The sequence below is a fragment of the Marmota marmota genome, unplaced genomic scaffold, assembly GCF_001458135.2.
Source record: "Marmota marmota marmota unplaced genomic scaffold, marMar, whole genome shotgun sequence".
NCBI classification, from domain to species: domain Eukaryota; kingdom Metazoa; phylum Chordata; class Mammalia; order Rodentia; family Sciuridae; genus Marmota; species Marmota marmota.
Window position 1 is genome coordinate 2408952 of NW_026000082.1, and position 9495 is coordinate 2418446.

Here is a 9495-nt window from a genome sequence, read left to right on the forward strand (position 1 = left end):
GGCGGGCGGCTGGCTCCTCTTCTGCAAGGCCTTAGCCAACGCCCGGGGTCGGGCTCCGGAGATGCGGCCCCTTCGCGGGACTCGAAGCCCCCAGCACCTGTCCCCGCGCGGCCTCCCCACGAACACTGCAGTCCTCCCCGGCGCCCCTCGAAATTCCCGCGCTAGGTCGGCTCGGGGGCTGCAGGTGCGAGTTCTGACTTCCGAAACCCTGGGAGGCAGCAGGGAGCCTCCCCGCAGCCCCGGCGGGCCCTGGACTGCAACCCTTCTGAGTGTTCAAGGTGTGCATATTTGGCAAAGTTTGAATTTACAATGAGAGATAAAATGTGGTTTTCTAGGAAGCAAAGGGAGGGCTATCCTGGGGAAAAATTTCATACACGTGGTAAAACCTGATCCTGATGTATTTTTCTAGATGTGTGTGTATGAGAAAACCTGTGCCCTTCCACCGTCCCTCAGTACCTGTCGCACAGTTGCTGAGACTAGAAACTGGGTGGTTGCATCTAAAGCGATGCTGAACCAAGCCTAGAAGGGAAGAGTCGCTGTGGCAGAATACTGGAAAATACGTACTTGAAACATTATTTGAATTGAAATTTGAAGGAAGAGTTACATTATAGGACTATAATCAAAGTGAGTTCACCGGAACAATTCAGTAGTCAAATAACCATCAGCAAGGGGAACATGCTTCTTAAGTGTATAGCATTCAAATCTATCTGTCTCTGTCACATAAACACACACACAAATACTATTTAACTATTACTATTGTAATCCAGTAGGAGGAAAAGTTTTAAATAAACATAATCAGAAAGTATGAACAAAAATACAATTTTTTAAAGCATACTATGAATTCAGTACTTACCATGTGCCCCACTTTTTTTTTTTTCTTGTGTGGTGCTGGTGATTGAACCCAGGGCCTGTGTCTGCGAGACAGGCACTCTACCAACTGAGCTATATCCCCAGCCCCCCACATATTTCTAATTAATGACATATATTCCATTTACTTTTTACAATAATCCAATTAAGTAGGTATTATTTTCTTCGTATTACACATGAAGAAATGGAGTCAGCAGGCACCGTGGCACACGCCTGTAATCCCAGTGACTCAGTAGGCTGAGTAAGGAGGATCACAAATTTCAGCCCAGCCTGGGCAATTTAGTGAGATCTTGTCTCAAAAAAATAAAGAAGGGCTGTGAGGATGTCATAGATGCAGTACCTTGGGTTTAATCCCCAAAAATGGGGGCTGGGGGGTGGGGGGTGGGGAATGAAGCCTGGTCCAATTAATTCTAGGGCCCAATGTTCTAAATAATATAAAATGATTCACCTATTATCCCTCCACCCCAAAAAATGGTTGCTAATATTCTTGAATTTAATTCTCTGCTAACACTTGTATCATTAAAATGATGTTCAGCAGTATACCTATGTTCATAACAGCTACGAATATCCATCTTTTCATCAAAGGTGATAAAAAGATAAATTGTGAAATATGTGTGTGCGTACACAAACACACACACAATGAAATATTATTCAACTGTGAAAACAAGTACTGCTACAAGGAAGATGAACCTCCAAAACACTAAATGAAAGAGGCCAGAAACATAGAGGCCACATAATATATAATTCCATTCATATGAAATATCCAAAATAGGCAAATCCATAGAGCAGAATGAAGATTGGGAATTACCAGGGGCCATAAGGAAGGGGTAATGAAAACAACTGATTAATGGATATAGACTTCTTTCAGAGCAATAAAACTGTTTTGGAAATAAATAGAGGTGGCAGTTGCCAAATATTGTGAATGTATTTAAAACGGCTGTTGAATTGTTCCTTTTTAACTGGCTGGTTTTGTTATATGAATTTCACCTTATAAAAAATTTAAATGATATTCTGTAGTTTATCGCTCTGTTTCCTGTCTTTTACAGTATATCCTCTGAGCCCGTTTCAATGCTAATGTAATTAAACATCATTATTATTCATGGCTGCACATTATTCAATTGTAAGAATTATCATAATATACCTCACTAATCTTCAGGTGGTAGACATTTTTATCTGTTGTAAACAGCATCGAATTTAATATCCTTGTGTCCATATTTGAAGACCTTTACTTTTGCACAGAATAAATTCTGCATATTGAAAGATTTGGGATGTGCATTTCCAAACTACCTCACTCACTTTTTCCCATTGTAAGCATGGTAAGAGAGTGCTTATTTCTCTGCTTGCAATCATGATATTCTCATATCAAAAAACTGTTTAAAATTTGTGCATTTCAGACTCCAATATAGCCCTATTTCATAGAACTGAGAGTCTTAGAAAAGTATATTCTTTAAGTGAGCAAGAAGCAAGAATAGCCTTAGAATATGCTACAACATTGAGTCAGTCACTCATTAAGTTTCAGGACATATATTTATCCAAATGAGTACTGTCTCCTTGACAAACATTTGTTAAATGTCTATTATGTTCTAGACAATACATATATAAAGGCACTTGAGAATACAGAAATAATAAAATAAGATTCCTCTATGATAAGGGTAGAGTCTCAGTGGCAGGAAAAAAATGCAATAGTTATAATTAAATGTAATGGTATGAAAACAGAACTTCAGGAGTAGTCCTGGGATATAGTGAGCTGAATCTAACTTTATTGATGTTGTTTCACTTAAAACCTTTTTCAAACTGCTTGTTTGTTTGTTGTATTGACTTCAGAATTTTTGGCAAATTCTTCTGCACAGTTCCTGTAATAGTAAATGTACATCTCTTAGACATAGGTTCAATTTTTTGGAAGTAGGTTCGATTTTTTTGAAGTAATTAAATGTTATTTGGAGCCAACTCCAGTGAATGAATCAGGTTTTGTGTGGGGGTTATGATGATATAACTGGAGTTTGGGGACCCAACCGGGACAGGGTTACAGGGTTATCAGGTTATTAAAATAATTTTATTAAGTGGATATTTGGAATTGATCCCACTCTTTGAGCAATATTGCTAGGTCATATAGGGCATTGTCTTTCAAACTTTTTGGACCAGTCTAGTGGGATTTACATGCCACAATGGGAAATATATTTTACTTCCCAGGCCAGTAAACACACAATTGAAATGAAGATTTCACAAGAAGTCATGCCCTTACATCATGCAGCACATTCTAGAATATCCTATGCCATTTCATTTTTTAAATTGCTGTGATTACACAATTGATTTTCTGTGCCACTAAATGAATCATTACTTACATTTTGATAAACACTGCTCTAGGTTACTTTTGCTCAATTGTTTTCAGGGAATTCGGAGAAATAATAGACCACTGAATTGTTCTTGCCACATTAAAAACAAAAATGGATAGAAACTACAAAGACACAGGAATGCTACTGTCGTTCCAAAGAGTTCCTTTCATTTCAGGTTTTAACCTGACACTTGAAAATAGCTGCTTCCCTAACAAAATAAAGGAACATTCTAATCTGAACTTGAAATGGAGCACAGTTATCAAGCTGCAATGTATTTACCAATGCCCACAGGTAATTATGTAGATTATTATAATCACCTCGTTCTTAAAATATGAACCATGTGCTCACTTAAGCTTTTTAAAGCATAGGTGTTATTTTGTATATTTTTAAAACTCTGCAATTAGGGGGAAATGTTGAAGAGATTTAATAAAGTCTCAATTTTTAATAAGAGTAAAAAAAAACACAGCCTCTTGTATCCAATCTTATGATTGTATATCCTGATCATGTGATGAAATAAGTATGTGAAAAAACTTTGTAGACTGTAAGAACAATCCACTTTCAGTTATTTCAGCAATATATATCAAGTGCCTACAATATAGCAGACACAGTACGATGCACCAGATTAGACTGATTTTTATTCAGAAGTGAACTTTTCCCTGGAGAAAGTCATTGCAATTCAGTAATTGCAAAATTAGTTTGATAAATATTGGGATTAAAGTACTTTCAGTAGCATAGGGATTGGGATGTGGCAGTATTAGATTCTGATCTAGGGGAAACCATGGTGAAAAGCTGGATTTTGAAGGACAAGTAGGAGTTTTCTATGTGAAAAGGGAAGCACAAAGAGGCCCCAAGGCATCAAAAGCACTGGTGAGTCCATGAAAGAATAATCTGATGTTTATGAAAACTAGGTTTCTTTTGAGAGAGGAGCAGGAAATAAAAGAGAAAGGAGTAGCAGATGTCATTCCAGTTTTAAGAAGTTGATTCCATTTTAAGTGAATGCTCCTATATGACATCAAAGGCTATTCCCACAAGAAAAGGAACATCAGGGACTTTCAGGCAGGGAAGTGGCATGGTCAGATTGAGCTTTTTGAAAAATAATTCTGACAACAATAGAAAAAATTAATTTATGGGGTCGAGTCGTAGAGACCAGTTAGAAATCTTTTGAAACAAAGTGAAAATGTTTGCGAGTTCATACTGGAGTAGAATAATAATAATAGTGCTTAAGCTTGTAGAATTTACATGGGTAAAGCTAAGTTTTCATTTTTTTTTTCTTGGTCGTTAATATTATTTCATTTGAAACCTTATAACCAACCTGAAATGTAACTAGTATCTGTTTTTTTCCCTAATGAGGAATCACAGGCAGAGAAGGTCAGGTTCCTTGTCCAAAGTCACACAGCAAGCAGGGGTCACAGGACTTCAGTGCAAATCCATCTACTCTTAGAGCTCAGATATGTAATTTTGTGTGCTGGTAGCCAGAGAATGGCTGAATCAGTGAGACTTTCAGGAGAAAGGCACAGTAGAGCAAAGAAGCAGCAGAATATAGTGGCAAGAGGGCAGGATCCAGAGTCAAATTACCTGGATTCATTTTTGGGTAAATGGAGCAACTATTTAAAGCAGGGGAGAATATTTTAAATATGCTGAACCTCAGACTTTTCATCTCTAAAATAGAGATAATAGCAGCACCCATAAAGCTATTATTAAAGGCTATTGTTATGAGGATTAGATGAGGTAATCTATATATAAAGAATTTAGCAGGGTGCTCAGCCCAAGGGCTAGATAAAAGGCAGTCATAATATTAATAACAATGATAATGAACACTTAATTATATTTAAAGCTCTTAGTGACATATTGGATGTCAACAAACAGAATGGCATCATGGTTTCTAATGGAAGAGGTTGTACGGGCAGTGATGCCGGGCTGGAGGCAACATTTTAGGAAGCGCAGGTACAAAGCTTGGTTTAGCATCTGAGCTGCAAAAACTGTGGGGCATATAGATAAGAACACCCAGAAGACACTCTAGAAATTTAAGATAACTTGGCTGTTAAAAAATGAAATTGAATTAGATCATGCTGGCTAAATGTGTAGACTGAAAGAGGAGTCCAAGAAATAGGACCTTAGGGAACAATTTAACAACTCAAAATGAAAAATAGTGGAAGATACATGTCAGTTTTGTTAACACTCTGCTTGAACTATGTATGTGCTCAATTCATAAAAAGAGAGTCAGGTAAAAATGTAAAAGTTGCCAGGCAAAAGTAGTTGGACATGGGTATGGCGCACATCTGTGATCCCAGTGACTTGTGAGGCTGAGACAGGAGGATCACAAGTTTGAGGCCAGCCTGGGCAACTTGGAAAGGCCCTAAGCAATTTACTGTGACCCTACCAGGGGAGCCAAAAAAAAAATGCAATTGGACTACATAAGGAATTGCTGCCTGTGTGATACTTTTAGCTTGGTGATGATCTCCAGCTCCTGATCCTTGGCTGCAGTTTTACAATAAAACTCCTGGCACATCAGCTCCATGGCTTCATTGTTTTCCCAGTATTGACCTTGGTTGTTTTTGGACTCCCTTCTTGGATCACAAAAACTGGCCTGACTTAACATTCACTGCTTTCTGCTACTGACCTTGCATTCTGTATCATACCAAAATTAGTAAAAGCAAATAGATTGGAAATGTAGTAGGCAAAAATGGCTTCAGAGGAGACTAGGAAGCAAAACATCTCAAGGAGAATGGTTAATACAGTGATGCAGTGGAGAGGATAGATAGAATGAAGACTGATAAGGATTTAGCAGTTAGCAGCTCCCAGTGATTTCAAATGAGAGCATCTTCAATACAGTAGTGGGAGCAAGAGATATCAAAAAGAATTGATAGGATACATTTTATACCGTTTACTTTTCTGTGTGAAGCAGAAAGAAGATCATCCTCTGACAGTGAGGAGATTTGAGCAAAAAATTAAAATCTGTGGTCCACAGAGGTTATTTACAAATACTTAACTCTCATAACACACTGTGGGTATTATGTTCCCTATAACCTGGGCAAGGTGACTGACATAAGGAAGTTAAGTAAATTTCTTAAAGTCATGCAGCTAGAATGAGGCAAATTTAGAACTCAAACCCAGTCTGTCTCCAAATTCTCTGCTTTTCTTACTTCATTCATATGTATAGCAGCCACAAAGAGGGTGTGAAAGTTCAGGTGTGGTCATGACAATGGTAGTCGTATAAAGATCATTACTTACATATAAGTATGTAGTAGTTTAATGAGTAAGTAAGATGAATCAGGTAGTGGTCCTACTCATGATGAGAGATGAAAGAATGCTTCTGCTGCCCAAGCTTTAACAATAATAATGGTCTCATAGCTAAATTTATGCCTTCAATCATAGTGCCTATGAGACGTAGTACCTACAAGTAAATAATGTTACTTTTCTTGGTTTAAATTCTACCACAAAGTGCCATTCTATTTTCCTTTTGTCACGGTTGAAACCCATCTTTAAAATACTTTAAGCTCTTACTGTAATGCAGATTTATATTAATTTTATTTATAAAGTTGTGAAAAATGTTAGCAGATTTATAGATTTGTAAACCATAAACATTTCCCTTGAACCTTGAATTATATTACATAATTCATGAAGAACTGTGGCTCCTTGACATTGAAGTTGAGACTCTTTTGGAAACTTCCTGAATTTAGAAGTTTAAGAAAGTACTACATTTTCTAACAAATATGTGATTTTTTAAAAAATTTATTTATTTTTTTAAATATGTGATTTTTTAATATGGCAGAATAAGCTGGGTGTGGTGGTGCATACCTGAAATCCCAACATATCAGGAGGATCACAAGTTCAAGGCCAGTCTCAGCAATTTAGGGAGGCCCTAAGCAATTTAGCAAGATCCTGTCTCAAAAATAAAAAATAAAAAAGGAGGTGGGGATGTGGCTCAGTGATTAAGTGGCCCCGGGGTTAAATCCTTGGTACCAAATAAATAAATAAATAAATAAATAAATAAATAAATAAATAAATAAAAATGGCAGAATGGGGGTGCTGGGGTTGTGGCTCAGTGGTAGAGTGCTTGCCTGGCATGTGTAAAGTCCTGGGTTCGATCCTCAGTACCAAATGTAAATAAATAAATATATAAATACATAAAAGATCCATTGACAACTAAAAAAATATATATGAAAAATGGCAGAATGGTAGCTATAAAACTGTAGAAAAATTCATGGAGCAGACAGCATAACTCTTTTAAAGATAAAATACATCCCAGCAATTGGACAGGGAAACAAATCTTTTCATATGATATAGTTTTTGTGAGGAATGAAGAGATTTGCCATTTAGTCATGTGACATTTAAAGCAATCATTTTGTTGAAAGTCTGTTAGAAGTACATGTGTTAAAGTGTACATACTTACCTCATAAAGCAGATAATACTCAAATGATCCTTCCAAGATGATTCCAATAACACATTGATTACCTTCGGGGTGCATTGAGGATCATCGGATGATACCTTTTCATGGTTGGGTTTGTGGGGTACTGGGGACTAAACCCAGAGCCTAGCACATGCTAGAAGGGTGCTCTACCAGTGAGCTGAATCTCAAACCTTTCTATTTTATTTTGAGACAGGGTCTTTCTAAGTGGCCTAGGCTGCCCTTGAACTGGGAATCCTCTTGTTTCTGCCTTCTGAGTAGCTGAAATTATGCCATCATGTCTGGTCCTTTTTAATTCTTATGTCTGTTTTTTATAGATTTTTTTTTTTTTTGGTCTCTTTCCTGGCACGCATTCAGTTTCCACGGCTGCCCATGCACTCCACAGGTTCATTTATGCCATTTGTAACATTGAGTCAGTCCATTAAACACAGACATGTCAGGAGCCATCCATGGGTTGCATGTGGGTCACTGTGCATGGAAGCCTCAGAGACAGAGACATCTGGTGTCTGGAAATAGCCAGTGGACATTTCCTCTCCCAGAGATAATGTGGATCTCTTTCCCCATCTGCCTTGTGGGCCGACATAGCACCTGAGATGGGTGTGACCTGCCAAGATGTCAATCAACCTCCTGATTGTAAGACATCACAAAGCAAGACTCCACCCTTGAAACCTTATCCCTGCCTTTGATATATCCCCTTAAATAAACCATCAGAGCCATCTTGACTTTGTCTGGTTCCAGAACCCATGTGGACTAGATCTATCAAGGTCTTTGCATTCTGTAAATATATTTCTGAGTATTTGTGCTTTTTTACTGATTAATTACCTGAGATTGTAAGTTTTAGGGTAGCTTGGACTCCCTTGGGCAGGAAGAACCCCCCCAAAAAAGATGCTGGCCATCGTCCCCTCTGAAACAGACACATGTCAATAAAGGAGGCATTGCACACAGCTTTACTTTAATATTTTTAATTAACAGGTAATACTTGTACATATTTGTGGATACAATGTGATATTTTGATACATGTATACATTGTGTAATGATGAAAACAGGGCAATTAACATATCCGTAACCTCAAACATTCATCAGTTTTTTTTGTGATGAGAACATTCAAAAACTCTTTTCTAGTATTTTGAAGTATACAATATAATATTGTTAACTGTAGTCACCTTGCAGTGCAATAGAACCTGGGAACTTATTCCTCCCAGATAGTTCTACACTCTAGCTTACTACCATAAGCCTTCTGGGCAGGCTCCCTTTCCATTTCCCACCTGGCCTCCTGGCCTTGGCATCTCTTCTTCCTGCTTCTGCACTTACACTTGATTGTGGGGGTGTGTCACTCAGAACAGCATTCATCCCGAGATCATTCTCCCCACCCCGCCCCATTCCCCACACTGCTCACTAGGCATTGCCTAACAATATGAGGTTAAAGGGTTGGGCCATATCTGCCTGATACAAGAGGCCTCTATTGGGCATCTTTGTTGGGGAACTTCCCAGTTGTTTGGTCAAGACGTTTTTAGAGCTGCACTGCAGACTGGGCTCTTCCTAAATGCTCTCCTCTCCTTCCCTCTTCCATCTCATAAGTGTCAGACCAGGTTTGTGTTTTGAAATCTCTCCTCCTGCTCCTTTCTCCCTTATATTTCATAGACGATTACTTCAAAACATCTTTAGAACACTTATCTAATTTGGACTTGATGTCTGATACTCAGGAGACATAAACATTAATCCAGCCATGGTGGATTAATCCTTTGATAAGGTTAGGGTCCTTATGATCCAATTGCTTCCCAAAAGCCCCTCCTCTGAACACTGCTGCATTGGGTAATTAGCCTTCAGTACATGATTCTTTGGGGGACGCTTCATAGCTAAACTGTAACAAGTATCTGTGAGAATAAT